The sequence below is a fragment of the Panthera onca genome, chromosome A1 (assembly GCF_046562875.1).
Source record: "Panthera onca isolate mPanOnc1 chromosome A1, mPanOnc1 haplotype 2, whole genome shotgun sequence".
Lineage (NCBI taxonomy): Eukaryota > Metazoa > Chordata > Mammalia > Carnivora > Felidae > Panthera > Panthera onca.
In genome coordinates, this window is record NC_138339.1 from 45,783,194 (window position 1) to 45,807,758 (window position 24,565).

The 24,565-nt window shown below is 41.1% G+C and overlaps 1 protein-coding gene and 1 pseudogene across 2 annotated transcripts in view; both read left to right on the top strand.

The window, feature by feature from the left end:
• Window positions 1-24,565, top strand: part of GRIA1 (glutamate ionotropic receptor AMPA type subunit 1) — a 305,318-nt gene that overhangs the window by 115,840 nt on the left and 164,913 nt on the right. The window lies entirely within an intron of this gene.
• On the top strand, window positions 10,924-11,674 carry LOC132682356 (N6-Methyl-AMP deaminase pseudogene; annotated as a pseudogene).

Genomic DNA, 24,565 nt, shown 5'->3' on the forward strand with positions numbered 1-24,565 from the left:
GTGAGTTTGAGCCCCACATCAGGCTCCATGCTGACACGGTAGAGTCTGCTTGATGTTCTCTCTCTCCCTCTCTGTGTCTCTCTCTCTCTCTCTCTCTCAAAATAAATAAGCTTTTTTAAAAAATGCTATAATTATTTGTTGCTGGCATATTGAAATAGAATGATATTTTATATTGATTTCATGTCCAGTGACCTTCCTCTGTTCATTGAGCAATTCTAATATTTTCCTGTACTGTTTTTTTTGGTTTTCTATGAATATAGTCCTGCCAGCTGTGAATAGTGACAGAATTATTTTTTCCTTGCCACGTTGGTCATGATATCTCTTATAACCTGTTTACTAATATTTTCTTTAAGATTTTTTACCTGGATTTGCAACAACATGAATGGAGCTAGAGAGTATTATGCTAAGCAAAATAAGTCAGTCAGAAAAACAAATACCATATGATTTCACTCGTCTGTGGAATTTAAGAAACAAAACAAACAAGCAATGGGGAAAAAAAAAGAGAGAGAGGCAAACCAGGAAACAGACTCTTAATTATAGAGAACAAACTGATGGTTACCAGAGGGGAGGTAGGCAGGGGGATGGGTGAAATAGGTGATGGGAATTATTTCTCATGATGAGCACAAAATAATGTATAGAATTGTTGAATCACTATGTTGTACACCTGAAACTAATATCACACTGTATGTTAACTAACTAGAATTTAAATAAAAGTAAAAGAAATATTTTTCATCTTGATTATGAAATGAAGTACCTGTAATTTTCTTTTCATATCATGTCCATGTTCGATCCAATATCAAAGTTAGACTAACCTCAGTAGAGTAGGGAGTGCTTCCTTTTCCTATTTCTGAAAGCATTTGTGTCAGGTGGGTGTTAATTATTCTTTAAGTGTTCTATAGAACTCTGAAGAGAGGTAAGCTGGGCCCAGAGTTTTCTTTGTGTAAAGCTTTCAATGTCTTTCATAGCTATGGCCCTAGTCAATTATGTTACTCTTCTTGTGTCAATTTTGGTAATTTATACTATGTTAGGAATTTGTCCATTTCATCTGTATTTTCAAATATGTTGTCATAAATTTGCTCATAATATCCTCTTTTTCATGTCTGTAGGACTTGTAGTGATGTTACTTTTTATATTACTGACATAACTTGCTCGCTCTTGTACTTTCTCTAAGATTCTTTCCAGGGTTGGTTTTGACTTTGTTTTACTTTGTTTCCTTCTCTCTTGCCTTTAGTTTACAGGGTCTTTTTTTTCCCCTAACTTCTTGAAATGGTTGTGTAACTACTGAGTATTCTTTATAGCTTTTCTTATTTTCTAACATATGCATATTTAAAACCATAGATTCCCCTCTAACGGTAGGTTTTGCTGTGTAATTCATTTCTTGCCTTCTTTCACATTTACTAATTTTTACATTTTTTTCACTTTTTACTCCTCTATTAATTTGGAAATTAGACATCCTTTAAATATTTTTGTGGTTACATTAGACCTTTAAACATTCATTCTTTACTTATCAAATGTTATTGTGTATTGGCATTTATATACTCTTCCCAGAGAGTGCAAAGACTTTGAACATTGTAGCTTTCTTTATTTTCTTGCCAATGTACATGCCATTATTGCTACATATTTTTTGTGTTTTTAAACTCAACAATATCTTATTGTTGGTATTTTATTCAGTTTGTATTTATACTTCTCCATATGTTTATAATTTTTACTTTTTATTCTATTCTGTATCTCTGTTTCCATCTAGAATAATTTTCCTTACCCATGAATACTATCCTTTAATATTTCCACTACTGTGAATCTGTTAAGAAATATTTTTTCTTTTATTTGTAGAAAAAAATGTCTTTTTTTTCACATTCTCTCTTGAAAAACATCAGTGTTAGATATAGTCTATATTTGTAGTTATTTTCTCTCAGCATTTTAAAGATATAATTCAGTTGTTTCTTACAAAGAGTTGCATTGTTGACCGTTTTGCAGCAATCTGTCTCCTATTACTCTTTCAACTATGGATGCTTTTTCTTTTTTTTTTTAACTTTTTTTAGTGTTTATTTTTGAGAGACAGAGACAGAGCACGAGTGGGGGAGGAACAGAGAGGAAGGAGACACAGAATCTGAAGCAGGCTCCAGGCTTTGAGCTGTCAGCACAGAGTCCGATGGGGGGCTCAAATTCACAAACAGTACCTTCATGACCTGACCCAAGTCGAAAGCTTAACTGACTGAGCCACCCAAGTGTCCCTCAACTATTGATGCTTTTAAGAGTTTCTCTCTGTCTTTGGTTATCAAGAATTTGACTGAGTTGTACTTAAGTGTAATTTATTTTAATTAACATTATTTGGGTACATTGGACTTTTTGATATTATGTCTTAATGTCTTTTATCATGTTTGGAAAACTATTGCCAATGACTCTTAGAATTACTTCTATATACTTCCTTTCTTCCTTTTTCTCCTGATGACATTCTAGTTATTTATATGTTAGGGTTTGTCACTCCATCCACTATATCTCCCACGTTATTTTCTGTATTTTCCATGCTCTTCTCTTTCTTTGCACTTTAATACTATTCATTTCCTTTGATCTATTTTGAAGTTGACAAATTCTCTTTTAAGCTGCACCCAATCTGCCATTATGCCTATTAAATTCTTGATGTCAGTCTCTGTCCTTTTCAAGTTTTGAATTTCCTTTTGATTATTTTACATTTTTTAGGAGTCTGATGAAATTATCAATCTTGTATTTTATCTCCAAGAAGATAGTAAGCATAGCTGATTATAAAATATGAATATAAATATTCATAAATATAAAATATGAATATAAAATATATGTCTGATTAATATGTTGAGCCCCTATGGATTTGTCCCTATTGTCTCTTTTCTATTCATTTTTATCTATGTTATTTTATTTTCTGGTGTAACTGGTTATTTTTTATTATGTGCTAGACATCGTATTTGAGAATTTTTCTGTAGAAACAATTTGAGGCCCAGGGTAATGTTATCTTTCTATCTAATAGATACATATTTTCCTGTTGTACTAGCAATCCATTATCATTTTAATCCTGCTTCAGAGACTGAGATGATTTGAAGCTACACTGCAGTCCCTACAAGCACATGTCTATTTCCAGTTCATTTTTACTCCTTGGCTCTTCTAGGTACCAAAATAAAGTGACTGTTTATCAGCCTTTTTTTATTGCCATTGTTTTTTGGTCCTGAACTCTAAACTCCAGCTTCTTATTTTTGTCTCTTCTTAGTTTAGCTGCTTCCTCTAGAATTGGTAAATGTCTCCAGGGAAAAAGTAGTTCCAAACACAAGACTTACCTCCCTGGCTTTCCTCCAGCCCTACATCCTGACTCTGTAATTCTTCACTCTCTTGTTAACTCATCCATATATTCAAGAAGATTTTTAAGTATTTTGTCCAGCTGCTCTAGTTGTCCTCCCTGGAAGTATTGGTCCAAATTATATAGTATCTCATTGACACAAATGGAGATCCTGTGCCTTCTCTTGAAAAATTAACAGATGTATCTACAATAGGCTGGAGATGAGCCATGGTTTCCCTCCTTTATATGAGTCATGCATTCTCCTACTCACCACAGTGTCCAGTGGGTAATTTATATTAGTCTAGTCACTGTTGGCATTTGGGATTGAGACTCTTTCCCTAAATCCTTTCTAAAGCAAAGTAGAAGATATTTTGAGTATCTTCTTAAAGAGTCTCAGTCTTAAAGAGTCTCAGTAAGGTACTACTTGACCTTCCCGGGCTTATTTCTTTTGCATATGGAATTATACAGTTGGTAAATTAAGTTAGGGTTTAAAAAAATTGGGGTGGGGGGAGGGAAGAGCTCCTAAAGTTTTTCTTTTTTCCTGCACATGAGCATGGAGGGGGGAGAGAGAGAGAGAGAGAGAGAGACAGAGAGAGAGAGAGACAGAGAGAGAGAGAATCTCAAGCAGGTTCCACATACAGGGATCAATCCAACAACCATGAAATTGTCACCTGAGCTGAAATCAAGAGTTGGATGCTTAACCAACTGAGCCACCCAGGCACCCCTGTAGGGTTGTTATCATTCTGCTCTCCATGTGCCTGGAATATCTGGAATGCCTAATGGGCCTAGAGCTACCCTGAGAGGACAGACTGCCAGATTGCACTGAGAGCTGGTATCTAGCCTCAGTCATGATGTGAGACCAGGAGAGTATTGAATGGAGGACTGAAGACAGGATGAATTAGAAACAGATGGTGTATATCTCCCATTGGGTGTAGGGTCCACTTCCAGAGAAGCTGCCAGGATAAGGAGTGTTAATGTCCTCTAGGGTGCCAAGTGGGGTAAAAATAAAACCACAAAAGATGAGGTAGAAGATTCAATTCTCCCTGTCAGTGATCAGAAAATCTATCTGCTCAAGGACTAGAGGGTTTAGAATAGGTCTTGTCAAAGTTTCACTGGCATGGGAGAAAAGCCTACAAAGACTTCCAGGTTCCCTGTGGAAGGTAGAAATATGTGGTCTTATTTTAAAAAATGAACTCCTGTCCTTTGCTCAGTCTAATTCAGGGAAAATTTTCTGAGTATGGCTATTCTATGCAAAATAATCTCTGCCTTCAGGGAAAAGGTGTTTTCTCTAATTGTGGTAGAGTGTAGTCTCCAGAGCTGGGCTCCCTGGATCCTAATCCCAATTCTATATAATAGTAAGTTGTGACCTTGGGCAAGTTATTACAATTCTCAGAGTTGTAATTTCCCCATCTATAAAATAGAAGTAATAGTGACATTCTCCTCAAAGTGCTATTGTAAGGATTTTAAAAAGTAATGCATAAAAAGTACCTAGAATAGTGACTGGTACATAGAAGAATGCAAATAAAAGCTGCACGCCAGTCAGAGTGGCCAAAATGAACAAATCAGGAGACTATAGACGCTGGCGAGGATGTGGAGAAATGGGAACCCTCTTGCACTGTTGGTGGGAATGAAAACTGGTACAGCCGCTCTGGAAAACAGTGTGGAGGTTCCTCAAAAAATTAAAAATAGACCTACCCTATGACCCAGCAATAGCACTGCTAGGAATTTACCCAAGGGATACAGGAATGCTGATGCATAGGGGCACTTGTACCCCAATGTTTATAGAAGCACTCTCAACAATAGCCAAATTATGGAAAGAGCCTAAATGTCCATCAGCTGATGAATGGATAAAGAAATTGTGGTTTATATACACAATGGAATACTACTTGGCAATGAGAAAGAATGAAATATGGCCTTTTGTAGCAACGTGGATGGAACTGGAGAGTGTTATGCTAAGTGAAATAAGTCATACAGAGAAAGACAGATACCATATGGTTTCACTCTTATGTGGATCCTGAGAAACTTAACAGAAGACCATGGGGGAGGGGAAGGGAAAAAAAAAAGTTAGAGAGGGAGGGAGCCAAACCATAAAAGACTCTTAAAAACTGAGAACAATCTGAGGGTTGATGGGGCATGGGAGGGAGTGGGGGGGATGGGTGATGGGTATTGAGGAGGGCACCTGTTGGGATGAGCACTGGATGTTGTATAGAAACCAATTTGACAATAAATTTCATATTAATAACAAAAATTAAAAAAAGAAATGCAAAAAAAGCTGCTGTTGATAATTGTCTTATTAGTATAATTATTTAACAATATTTAACATATTAAGTCTCTCAGAGCTCTCATTTCTTATCTCTGTTCTACACCCTTTCATTTAAAGTTCTAAACAGGATAACTTCGCAAGACGTTTTCTTTCTTGGTTGGAGGCAAGGGCTCTGTTGGGGATTTGGAGTGTCTCTGTCTGACCCTGCTTTGTTTGGGACTCAAAAATCTCCACTGTTCTGTGAGATTTGATTGATTGAGGTTTGGCTCTCCCAAGCAATGAGCATTCCTGTGGCTAAAAGGGCTTCCAGCTAGATATTTCTGCAACCATAATCCAATTCTCAATTTTTTTTTTCAGTGTAAAGCAGAGGTGGAAAACTGATTACCCAGTGGTGGCTCCAGCTTACAGATGTGTGACAGTTCTCGCAGAGATTTACAATAAAAGTTTTAGGTAGCTTTTAAAAAAATCATAGGATTGCACATAAGAATCCAGATCCTTAGCTTTTTTAAAAAAGAAAAATAGGAAGATCTGGACCTGCTTTTCACTTGACAAAGTTTGGCTAAAGCTGAGTGAGCACTGGCAGGGAGAAAAGTGTTCTCTCATCTGCCCATTTGTTCATTTATGCTTCCTGCTGGGCCCTGGAGCTTACAACTGAGGGAAGCAGTGTGCTTCTCCAGAAAAGATGCCAGACCGGATCTTAAGAGCTGTGAGCCTGTAGTCATGACTGTGCTTTTAACTCATTGTGTGACCTTGGTGGAGTCACTCCCCTGCCTGAGTCTTAGTTTCTCATCTGCAAACTTGGGAGAATGATCTCGTCCGCCTCTCAGTGATTTGGGGATGAGCTAAAATGGGAGAATGTGGGTCCTTGACTATTAGTTGCAAAAAAGTAAGGAATTATTGCTATTATCTGTCATTTGCACTTCAGTAAGCATGAATGATTCCGGGACAAGTTCTGATGGACAGAAATCCTCGAATGCACAGGAGTGCTGGGAATGAACGTGGAGAGGGGACTCCATGATAAGAAAAGCACACAAAATAGACACAGCAGTGAACTTGAGGAATCTGCAGTCTTTCTGAGGGGGCTTTGGGAACAGGAGAATTTGAAGAGGGTATTAACCAGCTCCGTTTTATGGATAAGAAAATTGGGGCCCAAATGGAACGTGGACCTGTATATCAATTCTAGCTACGTGTGCCTCTGTACGTGTTCCTTAACCTCTCCGAGCCTCTGTTTCCTCATGCATAAAATGGTCTTCGACTCTATCTTACCATGCACTGTGAAGATTCAGTGGAATAATGTGCTTTCAGTACCTAAAACACATTGTAAATGTCTAAAATGGCATCCACTATGATTAATTCAATCAAGCGTATGCTAATTGAACCACTGGCAAATCAGGGAGTAGTTGAGAGAATAAGACATACTACCGTGGCTGTTTCCTTACCAGAAAAGAACTTTTCCTGAACCATATGGGGCTTCTTCTACTTCTCCTTGCATTGAGGGAACGTCACCAGTATTCTTCCCAGCATTTGCTGCTAGGTTCATATGATACACAATCCTAGAGACCCGTATCAGTAAATTCTGACAGCCAGAGGTGGTATTAGCATTATAAAGTGTTTGCAGAATAGGACTAGTGTGCTTCCCCTTCATAAATCCTTAAATGATACCCCTACTCAGCCAGGAAGGAGAAATATGGGCCAAAAGAACACTTACTTCTTTTTGCTTTTCACTACCTTGCCTACTTCTTTGCACCACCACATCTGAATATTAAGGCAAGAAGTGCTCAAGTTCCTCTGGGCTCCGGAAGGTTTGAACAAATTAGCATTCTTGGAGTCAGCCCTTCTTTTTGGACTAAACTCCCTTTTCTTTTCCTCTCAGTAAAATTTCCTGTTCTGGAGAGTACTTTCTCTGCCACGCCTTTCCTAACGTAATTCTGTTTGATTTCCAGCGAGCAGCTCCTGAAAGGAGCCGCTGAACCATGCCTCGGCAGGCGTTTCAATTCCTCAACACCAGCTTTCCAGCAGAAGCTGCTCCAGATGCATCTTTATATCCAGTAATCGTGCATTTAACCAAAATGAATGACACAGCATTTTTCTTCCTCTCTGTTTCCAGCCCATTAGACTTATTTGTCACCCATGGAAAAGCTCCCCCAGTTTGGGCTCCTGCCAAATCAGTGAACGTACAAATACATGCATCAAAGACACCTACACACACACACACACACACACACACACACACGGATGTAATAGATACCTAGTCTGCATCTCTGCACCGAGCATTTAACATTTCATTTCTCGACTTTGTTTCTTCTGAAGTTGTAGTCAGCTGCTTCTTTCCTTATTTCTTACCTCCCTGTCTCCCTCTTTCTTCCCTTTTCTACCTCTACTTTTTTTTTCTCTACTTTTCCCAGAAACCACCTTTCTGTTGTTGTTGTTGTTGTTGTTGTTGTTGTTGTTGTTAGTCGCCACAGAATCTTATGTTGTTTAGTCTTAAAGGAGCTTGAGATAATTTTTTTGAGTTTATTTATTTATTTAGAGAGAGGGTGGGGAGGGGCAGAGAGAGAGGAGAGAGAGAGAATCCCAAGCAGGCTCCATGCTCAGTGCAAAGCCTGATGTGCGGCTTGATCTCACAACCATGAGATCATAACCTGAGCCAAAACCAAGGGTTGGGTCTTAACCAATTGAGCCACCCAGATGCCCCGGGATAATTTTTTGTATAATTCTCTCACCTCAGGTTTGGGAAATCTGTGTGCCAGAAAGGAAACCATGCACCATGGGTGGTTTTCCTTTGCCCTTAGGAAAATTCTCAAACTCTACTGCGTGGCTTGGACCCTGCCTGTTGCCTCAGCGTCCTCTCTACCTCAGCCTCTATCTGTAACCACAAAGGCCCTTCAGTCCCTGTCTTAGGGCCTTTACACATGCTTTTCTCTCTTCCTGGACAGTCCTTCACACATAGCATACACCCCTTCTTCAGTACTTCACCTCCTGTCTATTCTTTAAGTCTCAGACCACACACTATACCCTGTTCATTTCCTCCTGGTATTTATCACAATTTTTAATTATGTATTTATTTGAGAAGTCAGTTCCTAATGTCTCTTCATCTAATAGAAGCAAGATCTCTAAGGATAAACACCATGTCCTTGCCCCCACGCCCTATTTCCTCAGTGCTATATACAGCATCTGGCATTTGAGAGTAACAATAGATGTTAACAATAAGGTAATAGCATCTAACATTTATTGAGAACTTACTAGTTTAAGGTATGCTGTTCTAAGATTTTTTTTACCTGTATTTTTACATGTATTGAATATTTACAACCATCCTGTGAGGTGGATGTGATTATTATCCCCATTTTGCAGATCAGAAAACTGAGTGGTCAAGTCAGTCACCCATGATTATATGGCTGAAAAGTAGCAGAGCTAGTTTCTAACTTAGGCATTCTGACTCCAGCACCTGAGCCCTCAACCAGAACATTCTGGGCCTCTATTAAGCACTCCATTAATATTCATCGAAAGAATAAATGAAAAAACATATCAAAATTGATTACTTGCACAACTGAGGTTACAACTTGAGTTGTTTGACTGATAATCCACCCCCCTCTCTATGCAGACAGACAGCCTCTCAGGCACCAGCAGAAGGCAGTTAAAAGAAAGAAGCAGATTAACAAATTGGTCTATTGCTGATAAGGACCGTGGTGGCGGGGGGAGCTGTGATGTGAATTGTGGAGTGAAGTGCAAATCATCATTTTCAATTCAGGCAAGACCCAGTAGCAGGTGGAAAAACACTAAATTGGTTGAAGAGTTCTTAAGATAAGGAATCAGGTTCTTCAGAAACATCAAGTGGAATTACAGTTATTATCACTAACAAGTCAGGTGATTCTTATGCTTTGGATGGTATTTTTCAAACCTGATTTCACGATATAAGTAACCATCAATTTTATGGAACTGCTGGTCAGAATTTTAGGATGAGAGCTCCAGGAATGTGCTTTGTTCATTCTTTGTATCCACAGCATGAAGGACAGAGACAGGCACATAGTAAGTGCTCAATAAATATGTTTACTGAATTAATGGAAAAATGTATACAAACAAATCTGTCAGCAGGAACTTGCTGAATACCTGCTAGTAAATCTGTGTAGTTTAAGCCACAGTGAGAAACACAAAGAAAAATAGTCAGATTCCTATTTATAGAGAGGTCATAATCTAGGTAGACCTACTAACCATTATCACGGTCAAAAAGTACCACCATCATTGGAGATTTTGTTGGTCTAGCTGCTGTGGTATGTCCCTTTATATATCATTAGGTCATTTTCATACTTGCAACAATCTTAAGTGATGGCACTACTACTAATCTCCATCCCCAGATATAGAAACTGAGATTTGGAGATGCTAATTCCTTTCCCAAGGTCACAAAGCCAGGAACTGATGGATCTAGGATTTGAACTCACGTCTGTCTGACTCTGGAATCAACCATGCCAAATGTACTCCTCCCCTTATTTCCAGATCACCGTCTATGGGTGAGAGGCATGGTGAGACTAAAAAGTTCGCATTTGCTGCTTACCTGAGTCTGGGATATTTCCATTCTTCACCTGCCACAATCCTATTTGTTATGTAGGTCCCAGATTCACTAACACTTTCCCCTGGAAGGCTTCTCAAGCACTTAAGAACTGGGTTAGCTCTTCCCTCCTTTATGCTCTCTTTGGAACTCTTCCTGACTCCTGTTCATAATGCTTCTTACCCCACATTCTAATCACTTATGTTTCCCACATACTCATCTCTGAGTTCCTCCAGGATAGCAATCTAGCCTCCCAGGGCCTAGCACAGTGCCTGGCATGTAGTATGTCATTTAATAAAAACGTATGAATGAATGAATTTTAGGTAGATATTGCCATCATATGGGTCCAAGTAAATATACAGCAGCAGCATTCAAAGGGAGGAGTACATTCCTGGGCACTAATTGAAGCCTAAGGGCAAAGGATTCCTGAAAAGTTGGGTAGGACATGCAGGCAGCGCCACAGGGCGCTATAGTAGTTGTAATAGCCCTTGGTGGATGAGTGGAGGGCCACATGTGGTACCCGAATTGGCAAAGCAGCCCGGGAACCCCTGCTGAGGATACTATTATTCGTGGTTATGCTCCCCCTGCCCCATCCTCAAGGATTTGCAAGCACAAGGGCAGGAGAGACTCAAGAGCAATGGTCCATCGTGGTGATGAAGCTGAGCCCAGAGCTACACATACAGCTAATTGTATCAAAATGGGGAAGAAAAGCAATCGGAAGGAAATTCAAACCACCACACTTACTGATTGAAATACGCTGTATTGTTTAGACAAAGAACAAAAGGTTTGAGGAACTTCTTATCCTGCTAATTTGTGATGGAGGAAGAACAAGGGCCATGGAAGGCAACATTTTACTCGGAATTACCTAAAGTGGAACTTCATGCCCACTTGAATGAACTCATTGGTTCTAACACCATGAAGAAATTAATAGCCAAGAAGCCCAGGTCTTAAAATCGACGATCCTGTCATTAGAGGAATGTTTCCAGATAGTTCAAATTACTCATCAGCTTACTACTAACCATGAAGATATGCTCATGGTTACAAAAGATGTCATTAAAGAATTTTCAGAGGATGGTGTCAGGTACATGGAGCTAAGGAACACACCAAGAGAAAATGCTGCAGGCCTAGGAACACTTTCATAGAATCTGTACTGGAGGGTGTAAATTGTCCAACAAGAAAACTTAATACATTGATGGCAAGTATTTGATAGCAATAGGCAGACAAGGTTGGCCCGTTGGTAGCCAAGGAGACTGTTAAACTTGATGAAGACTTGCACCTTTCTACTAAGGTTATAGTTCTTGACCCTGCCCCCAGTGGAAACCCTACCACAGGACAAGCTAAAGACTTCCTGGAACCTCTTTTAGAAGCTAAAAAAGTATGTCTGACATTAGCATTACATTTTTCAGAGATTCTACCTCCCCCACCCTCAAAAAGCCACTCACAAGTACTCCTGTACTTGCTTCCTAAATAGAATCTGGCATTGGACTTTTCTTAACTGCTCTGAAGGAGGATCCCTGGATCTGGTGGCCTTTTGAGGCAACACTCAATGCCTTTGGGTAAAGGTTAGGACTTCAGGTCCTGCAGACAACCTTCTGTCTCTCCTTCCTGCAGCTTCCAAGTTGCCACCCATTTGTAGGGAAGAGTACTGTCTTAAAAATGTAAAAATCATTTAGAAATTGTTATAAAAAGTTGAATTGAAGGCCATGTGATTATTAAGTTTCCTATCCCTGAATGTTTGGACTGTGTGAAACTAGCCAAGTTATTTATGCTGCCTACACCAACATTTTAATCCATACTTTTGAAATGACATAAATTAGAATGTTGGGAATTCCAAATGAGGTAATACATTAGGAATTCAGCAAAGAGCTCTGTTCTTTGTACCTATTCAGATGTTTATCATGGCCACTGCTGTTTATGCTGCTACTTGTCTTCTAGTATTATCATTAGGGAAAGTTGGGAGAGTAAAGCATTTCAGACAGAAGGACACTTCTTAGTAAAAGCATAGAGATATGAAGAAATTTCCTGCCCTCATATATAAAGACTATTCCTGGTATTCGTAAGAAAGGCTATAGATATTTAGCACATTGAGAAAGATTCCTCTGAGCCAAGCAATCAAATGCTCAGAAAATTAGAGAGCCAGTGAAGTCACACTCCATTCCTAAATTTTAAGAGATAAGTGTCCAAATGAAGAGTCCAGGGTGTGTCAGAGTCCAGTATATGCATCTTTTCCACTAAATATACAGCTGGGGTTCTGTAACATGGCTGCCATTTTGTTCTCAGGAAGTGGCTAAATCAGCCATTTGGTCCTTGGGAATATTGGCTTCTCTTCTTCTCTCTGGGGAAGAGTGCTGTGTTATTAGCCATCTCTTTTATCCGGAAGTAGGACAACAATTTTGGCTCTGTGTCTGGTCATCTAGTCTCTTCTAAGGTGTCCTCAGTGGAAATGAGAAAAGGTGGTATTTGGTCCTTGTGCTGGGATTAAGAAGACTGGATGTGCTGGTATATATGATCCCCGAATTGTTTTCCTGAGCCACCTCCTTTCAATCTGTAAGATCTTATAGAAGTCACCACCTAAAGTATACTTAAGAGTAGGTCATGCCCTCATCTCATTCCTGTAGTGGGTCTCCATGACCAATTAAAATTACTATCCTTCTCTTTATGTCTATTATTTGAGTTTACCCTTTCTTTTTGTTTTTTGTTTGTTTTGCTTTTTTTTTATTTTTTGGTTTTTGTTTTGCCTTAAGTCCTTTTGATACACTGTACATTCTTATCACGCTAAACCACTGGCACCCCCCAAAAGGTCAAAAGGTCACATGTATACTGTGTTTTTGGCCTAATTTTCCTCAAACTGTTTTCTTCCACTTAGAACACCCACATCCTATTATGACTCTCCAGACCCATCTTGATAGATGTAGTAACAACCAGAAGATAACACAGGATTATGTGGTTTCTTGTGTATTGAATCTTTTTTCCCCAGAGATAACCTGTTTGCGTAGCAATTTGGCTTAATTTTGTCACTTTAGCAAGAGTGGAAGTAGATGGCCTAGAAATCTCTGTGGGGCTGGGATGGAGAGTGTGATAGATGGAATCTAGGGTCTAAACTGTCTAGTTAAGAAGATTACAACTTCTGGAGGTAGTTTGCACTTTATCCTATGTGCATCCCCACTTGCCCAGCTTCCAGATTTTAAACGACCTTGTAATTCTGGAAGACTTCTAATATATAAAGTTGGAATAAAGCCAGATGAAAGAATCACATCCCTCTTGCATCCTGCAGGCAAATGCATGTTGACTGTAAAACTGTGTAAATGTAAGTTAAGTAATTTCACAGTCTTGGTCATTGAACTTGTTAACAGCAGCAGACAAGAAAAGTAGCAGGTGAGTGTGGAGTGAGCAGGGGCTGCTGACAAAGGGAGGAGTGACAGCAGACAAGGAGGGAGGGCCCAGCAGAGACTATGTGCTCAACGAGTATGAAGCTGTCTGGTGACCAAAACGAACAAACAAAACCAAAACACCTTACTACTTCGGGAGTCCTTAAGTTATCACTCACACCAATGCTTATGACTTTCAATAAGAAACCAGGTATCATATGCCTATTATGTGTCAGATCCCATTCTAGGAAATCGAGGGGAGTTCTCTAAAAAGTATAAAATACAGTGCCTAGCTCTGAAAATATTTACCATCTGCAACACTACCACATCGGCCAAGGTGACGTTGTATATGTTCAGTTCTTTTTACAAATGCAGGGGCATATGTAGAACCCAGTAGGAAGTTTTTCTATTCAAAACATTTAAAACTATGTAGCCACTTACAAAATAAAATTGTTCCCTACTTTCTCCAAGATACCATTTCCTGACAATGCTAGTAATGGAGACATTTCAGAATAATGACCTCATAAGGTTCACACAGCTGTCTCTGTGCCAACTTGAATAACACACAATCACGACCTCACTTAGTCCGGGGGCAGATCTTAACAGCTTGATAGGACTATGGTCAGAAATGTAGTTTGGCTAAACTGTTTTCCCACTATACTGTTAACTTATTTAATGAAAGGGAGTGTCTCGTTAAAGGTGCATAGTTTTCCTGAGAGTCCACAGGGACTCCATGAGGCCATGGCACCTACGGGACATTAGACAAAAAAAAAAAAAAAAAAAAGAGTTGAGTCTTGAGATAGATCAGGAACCCCCAAATTCATCCTGTACTTAATTCATTTTGAACACTTTAGTTTATTCCATCAATCCAGTCATTTAGAGTTGAGGAAGATCTTTCTCTTTCCAAAAGGCTGAGTTAGGGCATTTTCCCTGGGGATAGACCTCCTTTATAATCAGGCAGTGACATAGCCCATGGTATAGGGGGAGAAATGGATTACTGCCCCTATATTATGTAATCTATTGGTGAGGGTAAGCATAGTGGGAGTCTTATAAAAGCAGCAGGCAGAACCAGGGCCAACCATCCATGTTAAATGGAAAAAAGAATGTGTGTGTTTATCCCACTGTCTACCAAATTTATTTTCGGAAAAATACAATGAGAGCAGAAGAAAATGAAGAGTAGGAAATGCTACAACTGCTGGGCCTTTCTGGCTTAAAATCTGAGCAAGATCAGGAAAAATATGGCTAAAATGCTGAGTTTGGAGTCAGGAAAAGTAAGTTCAAGTATTGGTGTTGCTGCCATACCCTCAACTATTCGACCTCAAGGACAAATTTCCTCTTCCCAGAGCATCTGCCTCTTTCCTATGACAGAAGGAATTAGATGAAGTCTCTGTGTAGAGGTCCTTTTACTCCTGGCATTCTAGGGTTCAATAGTAATCTAAAACAAGGACCTTCTTTTTAATGTATAACATACAATGAAGTGTATACAGTGAAGTGACCTATAAATTCTGCTGAACTTTAAAACTTTTTTTAATGTTTTTATTTATTTTTGAAAGATAGAGAGAACAGCACGAGTGGGGGAGGGGCAGAGAGAGAGGGAGACACAGAATCTGAAGCAGGCTCCAGGCTCTGAGCTGTCAGCAGAGATCCCGATGCGGGGCTCGAACTCGTGAACTGCGAGATCATGACCTGAGCCGAAGTCAGACGCTTAGCCAACTGAGCCATCCAGGCGCCCCTAAATTCTGCTTAACTTTAAATGTTAATTAGATGCAAATACACAATGAAAAAGTAGGGTGAAAGTCATTCCTCTCTGTAGATTAGGAAGTACAATATGATTCCTTTGTAGTGGGAAGAATGAATCTTATACAGGCTGAAGCAAGCCTTAAAAAATGTAGGGAAAACTAGACACTACTGTAGTCTGGGCTTTCTTCCCTTTGGTGAGATTTTTCTTTTCTATTTTTGTACACATGGTTAAGGGACAAATGTCTACATGGAGCTATGACATAAGCATATAGGAACATCATATCATGTGAACACAGTCATAAGTAATGGTATCGTCTAATAGATTTATATGATCTAGAGGACATGAGTATATATGGTTTCCAGTCAACCATATTATCTATCTGTTCTGAGAGAAAGGAAGACTTATCCAATTGTTACATGTGAACAAGAGCTGCGAAAATAGTCCAGGGGCCAAGGAATTTGTGCTCACTGGGTGCCACAACTTGTGTTAGCACTTGACCTATTTTCCTTCTTTTAATCCATAGACTAGAAGCTCCCTTTCAGTATATAGTTTTTAAACATTATTTGCTCTTCTGATTCCTATTTGTAAATGAGGAAATTTAATCTCGGAGAGGTTAAGCAAGGTCTTACAGCCAGTAAATAGTACAGGCTGAGAATGAAAGCTTCTCTGACTCCAAGGCCAGCTCCCTGCCACAGTACCGCATTGCCTTCTGGAAGTCCTACTTCCCACTTTACTTCTGCCTTTATTTGGCTCTGGTACCTGAAACAAATCACTAGAGTTCTTGAATCTCAGTTTTTCATCCATTAAAAATCACAAAAACCAACCAACCAAAGTGGAATGTACAGCCTCTGCTCTTCTTCCATGGTTGGTGGGTGATCTTTACAGGACTACAGTTAGTTCAGTGGGATTGGTGTCTCTTGCAGTCATGAAACATGGTGACCTTGGACTTTAATTGGTCCTTGTACAACCGGAAGCTATATGTAAATTGTATCATATGTTTGCACATTTGTATTGTATTAGAAGAGTCCAAAGCTTTCCTGAGGCTACCAATGAAATCTGTATCCCCAAGGGCCTCAGAACCTTCTGATTAGAAGGTCTCCTTATGATGTCTTCTAACTCAAAGCATCTGTAACAATCCAAAATAAATTAAGATTTGGTACAAAGGCAGAACTGACACTTGCATCAGAGACTATGGGGTATCATGGGTCGGGACCTGGGTCCTGGTTTACTCTGCTTTGTCATCTAAAGAGAGATGCTAATTCCTGTCTGCCTCCCCCCCAGTGCAGTAACTGTAAGAATCAGATGTGATAATATGGATGAAAACACTCTGAAAAAATATAAAGTATGCTGCAAACTTATGATATTAACTGCGAGATATTAAAGTATCAAGTCATTTTACTAGTTGTCAACTGAGAAAGGGGGACAATTGCAAGCTCCATCAGCAAAATTTAGACACCCTGCTTGTTCATCCTTCAGCAAGGTCCTGCAGCTGACACTTATGTGTCAATTTCCTTGATTTTAATAAGAATTGGTTGCAAATACAGCTTACAGGATTCAAATGGAGATCATAACCAGTCTGGGAGCTGATGAAAGAACTTAAACTTTATACTCTAGACGAGAGTGTTTGTCTTTTATCTCCTGTCTTCCATTAGTCAGCGATTCTCAAAGAATGGTCCAGGACCAGCCACAGAGTATCATCTGAGAATAAGATAGAAATGCAGATTCTCAAGCCCTACCCCAGAATCAGAAATCCTGAGGGGGGGGGGGGGCAACAGTCTGCATCTTAACAAGCCCTCTAGGGAAATCAAATGCACTGTATGCTCAAGTTTGAGAACCACAGCCATAGGTGATTATCCCAGGACAGACCTCCTGGGCTGATATTTTGGCCATGGGTACTCAAAAGAGAATGGCAGGACTCCAGTAACCTGGGAGTATCTAGCAAAGGCCTGTTGGGGGCTGGAATCAGCAAAGGTTGGGCTGGCAGGCATGGCCCAAAACATGATCAGATAGGCCTGTTATGTATAAGGCTCCATGTTAAGTTTTATGGGGCCTGAGAAAGAAGAAAGTGGCCCTGTTTCAAGGAATGCAGCTCTCTCAAGATGCAGGAAGTATTGATACCTTTGGTACCCTTGGCAGTTGAAGAGTGATAATGATCCAAAATTAAACCATACATATGTAACAGTTAGCTCCATGGTAAACTTTCTTCTCTGAGCCTCAAAGTATGGAACGTAACAAAAAATATGAGACGAACTAATGTTTATTGAGCATTTGTCATATTCTTAGCACTGTTTTAAGTGATTTTGATGTGTTAATGGTACCCCCTATTTTTAGCTATTTACTGTACCAAGCCTTTTGCCAGGCTCTGAAAATATAACTGTGAAATGTAACTGCCCTTGAGGAGCTCACTCGCCAACGGGGAGAATTAGAAGGAAGGGGCCCATCACTGCTCCAGTGGGAAGGACTATGAAGAACAAGCTCAGGGTGTTTTCTGAGGCCTAGGTGAGGCAGGTACACTCAGCTTCATGTGAATAGAGGTTTCTCAGAGGAGGAAATGCATAAATGTAGACCTCCGAAGGATGAGAGGAAACACTCTGCAGTGGGGAAAACTGAGATTTAGGGCACTTGGACAACTGTTCTCCGAGTCACACAGCAAGTAAGTGGTAGTGTTGGGACTTGAATTCAGGTCAGTCCAATTCCAAAGCCCTTCCTTTTAACCATTAAGTCTAGGCCAGAAAATAGGTTTTATCGAGCCTGTGAATTCTGATAAATCGGTAGTGGCTTCCAGGAATGCTGATGATGGGAACTCTGAGGCCTTGACTGGGCTGCATTGGAAGGAATGCCATGATCAATTAGTGATGTCTGCCCTGGGTGCAGAAGAGGAGAGTATGTGTGTCATGCATTTGCTGACCCTGCACTGCAGAGTGCTGCCTCCAGGACTTAGCACAAAGAGGGACAGACCTGCACAGCTGGTTCTTATTCATGTCAGATTGTCTCTGACTTCAAGGAACTTATAGCTCAACAGCGTCAGCGGGGGCTTATTATATGTTACTAGGAGGTACTAAGTGACAGCTCAGGATGTTCCGAGCTGATGGAGCATTCAGTCATAAAGGGAATAAAGTTTCTTTCTTTCTTTCTTTTTTTTTTTTTTTTAAGTGAAGACACTGATTAAGTGTAAGGGTGAAAAACAAACAGCAATAAAGAGAGATCAATCTTATTAATCCACTAAACTTCAAAATTTGTAGGCCAATTCCATTTTCATGCTTTACCATTGTTCCTTCCATCAACATGGAGGCCGTTGAGATAACAGAAAATGGCATTGTTTGCAAGTAATGGGATCCACATGGTCAAGTCAGCTCCCTGGTGCCCAGGGGAAATTTAAATTTAGAAATGCCACTCAAAACATATGCATTCAACATACCTAATGGCTCATCTTTGGAGCAGTATGGAAGTTGATACCAATCACAAGGACTGAGAATATGACTCTTTAAGGCAAAGATTATAAGTTAGTGCCAGTTTGCTTCATACATGGTTTATGGTGTCAGTAAGATAGTGGGCGAGCTCTTTGAAAGCTAATCACATCACGTGTCTCCAGTGTGTCTGTTAAACCAATGTATGGATTGAAATAATGACAACTAGTTTTAACAATCTAGAGGAAACAAAGGGGTACGTACCATCAGGTCAGTCAATAGTTAGAAATGACTTCCAGATCAATTTCTTTTGCACAAAGTCCTTTTTTTTTACTTCTCCCAGGCTCACCTGCATGACTGTTACAAGCACTTTTTATCCCTGACATTAAAAATGTTTTAAAAATGACTCATGTATTGGATAGAGAGCAAAAGGAGAAGATGACTTCCCTCAAAATCCCAAGGTCAGAACTGTTTGCCCTCTGGGCATTCCACCCCCTCCCCCCCCCAGGAAGGCTGTGTTGTGAACAATTACCGCTCACTAACCGGGACTTGGCAAGCCAACGTGCCCCCTTTTTCAGAGGCTCACTTGGTGGTTACAGGTGCCCGTGGATGTCATCGTCTGAACGAGCCAGAGGTGAGGATGTAAGCCTCAGTAGACCCCACTCCAGGGCTGTGCCTGCTTATTGTGCTCCTGCAAAGCCCCACTGTCCTCAGAACTAGCTTCTCACCACCCCCCTCCCTCAAGGCATTTACATCAGAGATGATGGGGGAGCTCATCACCTTAAAACCTATTTACCTTATCTTACTTTGGAAGACAAGACTTGACAGTATCAGCCATCAAAACATTTCTCTGGTCAAGTCAAGCTGACCAGTACAGAATGATCTCTGATTCATTTTACATGAATCTAAACATTATCTGAAACTCAACAAGGGGAAACAACATGACAATAGTCTGTGGAAAAGAGGCTCTGGGGCGTAGGCTGATAAGAACTTTACCTTTCCTTATTCCTACCAGAACTGTGAAAAATAGCCTCTGTGTACAGGGACGGTGCATCTTAGTCTTGACTATATACAAATCTCAGCAAGAAGAACGTGTTCTGGAGCCCAAAGTATGAGGACATCAGTTTCGATTATGTGTTAAGTGGAAAGAGGAGAAGAACCACTTCAAGGTTTGCATTTTAATATATTCAGGATCCAGAAGCTTTTCCTTTGCAGGGCTCCTGATGCATTCATGCCGCAGAGATATCCCAGGTTAGTTCAGAGAAACTACCTTATTGGTCATGCAGTTCATTCCAGTTCTTCCTCCCTGGTAGGCTTCTGGAGATGCATTTTCCTAATGCATTTCAATGCCGGGAGCAGTAGTGGTGCTGAATCTTAGTTGTGTGCTGCCATTTGTCCCATCCTTTGCTCTTTACTTATGCTACATGGGCTGTTTCCCCCTCCATTCCATGGAGAGAGACGCAACCCTGTGCTTTGGGTGGAGCCCAGGGCTGCTGGTAGGATGAGATCTGGTTTCCATGTCTATTTCTGCCACTAACAAGTGTGACTTTGGACAAGTACCTTTCCGTCTGGTGGCAGCCCAGTTATCCAGCCACACGAGAGGATTGGCTGATCCCTAAGGAGTCTTTCCAGCCCTAACATTCTGGGACTTAATGGAAACTGGAATTCTGGGTTTAACTGAGTGAAGTGGAACTAATATTTGCCAACTGCTTTTCTCTTTGGCATTGAGCACCATGCCAGGCACTGCGGGGGATGTACTTATATCAGAGGGCTCTCTCAGATACCACAGCACTCACAGGCGAGCGGGAGTTAGATGAGAAAAGCAGGTTTACAGATATCTCCGGTGCACAGCAGAACACACTGTGTGCTGGGAGCAAAGTACAAATGATTACAGGGTCTGAAAGAGACAGGAATTGCATCTATTTACAAAAAGTCAGAACAGCACTTCATGGCATTTCAGATGAGCGTTGGCAGAGAGAATTCAAACAGGAAGCAGTGTAGTTGCCATAGCAACATTTACTGAGCAGGTATTTTGTGCCAGCCACTGTTCTAAGCATTTTGCGCATAAAAACTCATTTACTCCTCTCATTGTTTTGACACAGAAACTATGATTATTCCCATTCTGCCTATAGAGGAACTGAGGCATAGACTATCTAATTAATAGGCTTAGGCTCATACTATGAGCAAATAGCTAACGACAAGTGCCAGGATTCAAACCCAGGCAATCTGGAGCTTACATCCGGCTAAAAGCCTGGAGGCTCCACTGACTCCCACATATGGAAAGTCTCTGAACCTGGAGACTGGAGAATGAAAAAGGCCTGACTGCAAGATGAGCTTTGTGGCCCAGGGCAAGTCTTCTTGTGCCTCTAAATTGCCAGTTTCTTATCAGTGACATAGCAGTGATAAGCACTTGCCTCACAGAGTTCTGATTATTCAGCAAAACAGCAGGAATAAAAATGCTTTTTAAAAAGGATACAGAGTCCTATATAATTTTAAATAATAGAGGAAAGCAGAAAGAACAATGTGAACAAAAGTTCAGAGGTGGTAAGGTACAAAGCATATTTAGGCACATATTTAGAGCAGAGGGCTTGTCTGGTGTGCTCTGGGAGTCAGAGCACCTGATAGGTCTGGTTAGGGTCTCTTCCCCACAGTTGCACCTTGAGTGATTTCCATCCAGGGTCTTACCTCATCTCATCTCTGGTAGTTAGGCTAGGCCTTGACTCTGCTCTCTCGATGTGGAGAATGACAAATCTACCTTATTTTCCTCATGTTTTATACTGTTGACACTCACTCCAGATGCCAGTGCGATTCTCATTGGCAAGAGTTCAATGGCAGCCTTTGAACGGGAGGACTAGACCCCTAACCCGCAGTTCTAATATTAACATTGGCACATTAGTTTCAGCAGAATTGGTTCACGTAGGAGTGACAGTAACGGACAGTTAGACCAGAGTCGAAACTTGCCTGCATAGAGAAATACACTCATCTCAGCAGTGTCTCTTCTGCAAGATGTAGCACCATGGTCTTCTCCATCCCAGGCAAAGAAACATCTTTAGGTGGTGCCCAGATTACCATGGGGACTGATGGGGAAGGTGGAGAGAGCACACAGTGGTTAAATCCAAGAAAAGGGCAGCTGCTCAAGGGATACCCAGTGAGAAATACACTGGGTGGACTGGGGTCAGGAGACCTGACTTTGAGTGTCACCTTGCCTGACATTTGGCTGATTGACTCTGGAAATGCCATTTCACCTCCCTGAGCTTCCATTTTCTATAAAATGGCATAATTGATAAAGATGCTCTCTAAAACACCTTGGATTCTAAAAGCCTAAAAGCGTGCAAGTTATTTTTAAGCAGAAACTTAACTACAGCTATTCTTAGGCTCCAGCTAGAAGCTACATGTGACTTTTTGTTTCCTACTAACTGCAGAGGTAAGGTTTTCAGCTACATGTTGCTCTTATCTCTCTAGTGGTGAGATGATGTTGTTTACAAAACAGCAGCAACATCACAACAGTAGCATCTGGAACAACAGACACCATGGTAGCCAGGCACTGTGTGCTAAGAACACATTTTAAATGCATTTAATTCTCAAAGCAGCACCATTAGGTGGGTACTATTATTATTTCTGTAATACAGATGAGGCAGCAAAGATTTCAGAGTTACTAATTAACTTGCCCAAGGGACAGATTGGGGAATTGAATGGAGTTTGTCCACTGTCAGACCCTGTGCTCTTAACCACTCAAATAGCCAGCCAGGAGGCAGCATAGGCATGTAGGTATCCCAAGTATGGCTCTCGAAGCCTCTCTCCCTTGAAAAAGGATCTCTAAAGATTTCTTTATGGGGATCAGAGACTTAATTCCCCAGGAAGGAAGAAATAAGTGACTAACTCCAAAGTAAGAGAACGGGATAAGCAATCCTTTCCCTAAAGTGAACTCTGAGGACGCCAAAGAGGACAGGTCTGCATTGGAAGAAAGAGGACCACAGGGACAAGAGTGGCAATGGAGAAGGGCAGTTTCCTCCTTCACCTGCTCACTTATCTGAAAGTTGTTCCCCACAGGACTCCCAGATCCCTCCTGGCAGTGCCCAATGACCCTGACCATGGGAAAGGTACAAGGAAAAGTACTCCAGAGGGGTGTCACAGCTGATAGAGCAGACAGGATGGAGAAACCAGCTGTGTGTGCCAGCCTCCCCTAGCAAGCATCTGTTCCCAAAGCACTATTAAGTGCCAGGTCCACAGAAAGATTCCTAAGACACAGTTCCTGTCTTTAAGGGAAATGTTGATTGCAAAAGATGGGAGACAAATCCAAGCGTGGGTGGTATTAATGCAAAACACTAAGTGTCAAAATGAGAGTCTGAACAACTTGCTTTGTGTGTAAAGGGAGGACCAGGCACAATCAACTCTAGAACAAGGCAGAAAAGTGCTAAGGGCACTAATGGAAATGTGAGGTAAGAGCCGAAGGAGGGATGGATTGATTCAGATGGGGGTTGTTGCAGGAGCGGTGGTGTTTGAGTGGGATCTCAAAGGACTGAAATGAGTGGAGAGGGTGGTGATGAAATTCGCATCATCACAGGGGAGTAGGTGTAAGGAGGGATGTCAGTTTGTCTGTTTGCTTTTCTGAAGGCAGGATGGCTACAGGAGTGGGGTTGAAGTGCAGACTGACCTAGTTTTGATTCCCAGGTCAGCCGTGTCCATGTGACTTTGAAACCTTGTATCTTCATCTGTAAATGGAGATGCTAATACCTTTTTCATGAGATTGTTGTGGGAAATAAAGAAATTAATGCTCATGTTTAGTAATACAAATGTTTAGTAAATACTCAATAAATGGTAGCTTTTACTCTGCATTACTGCTTCAGTGAACATTATCTAGCTCCTCTGGGTGACATCTGAGGCTAACCAGCCACTATTGGATATTTGACAACTTAAAAATTAACTAAATGCATCTACATATTCATTTGCATTTGCTTTACCCCATTTGTATATTCCCTCTCCCCAGATCCTTACAGAGCCAGTACCCCAGCCTGCTCTTGAGTCAGTTCTGCTTTTTCGTTTCATGTTGTTCTGGTTTACTTGTCCATACAGTGGGCCAAATTATTGGGTTTTGTTTTCTAGTTTCTTCTTCCTGCAGTACAGTTCTACACTGGACAGGGCACTCCCTATAGCACTTTCCTATCTAGGAGCAAATGCACAAGTTCACGGCCATGGTCAGCGAGCAGAGTCCTCGCCTCGTCAACTGCCCAGCTTTGCTCTGTCTCCCATTCATTACTTTGTGGCTGGGAATCATCACAGAATATTGGAATTGTAGGGAACTGCCACCAAATCTTAGGTTTTACCAAGAAGAACCTCAAGGCCCAGAGATAGGACGAGGCTGGGCAAGTTTCCACACAGAGACAGGAAGGGTAGGCCGGTGCACTAGACCCCAAGCTGGGGGCCAAAGACAGGCCAGTGTACCCTGGATGGCTTTCCATGACCTTTGTGCCTTTGCTCTGCAGACTTAGGCCCTGAGGAGGGCAAAGATGTGTTTCCTTCCCTCCCTTTTCCTCCCTCCACTTCCCTCCTGGCTTTGGGTAAAGCTCGAAGCAGCAGCCCTCCTAGAGGTCCATGCTCCCACAGGGCTTTCTCAGGATGCCCATTACAGCATGACGTACTGACTCGGGGCCTTCACCTCTTGGACCCCAGCTGACAGCCAGTGAGGTGAGAAGATAGAAAACACTTTAAACTGCCTCAGCAGTTTTAAAATGAAGAGGCAGGTAGGAAATGTCTGTGATGACCAATGCTGTAGAGTTGATAAAAATGAGGAGACTCTAAGTAAGGCCTTCCTTCTCCTGCTGTCCTGACACCGAGGATGTAAATACTTTTAATCTCACATAACAGCTCGGACTGTTTGGTGCTGGTGACTAGGTTGAGGAGGATGCTGAAGCCGCATCTGGGCTGCATGGGATACCATGCTA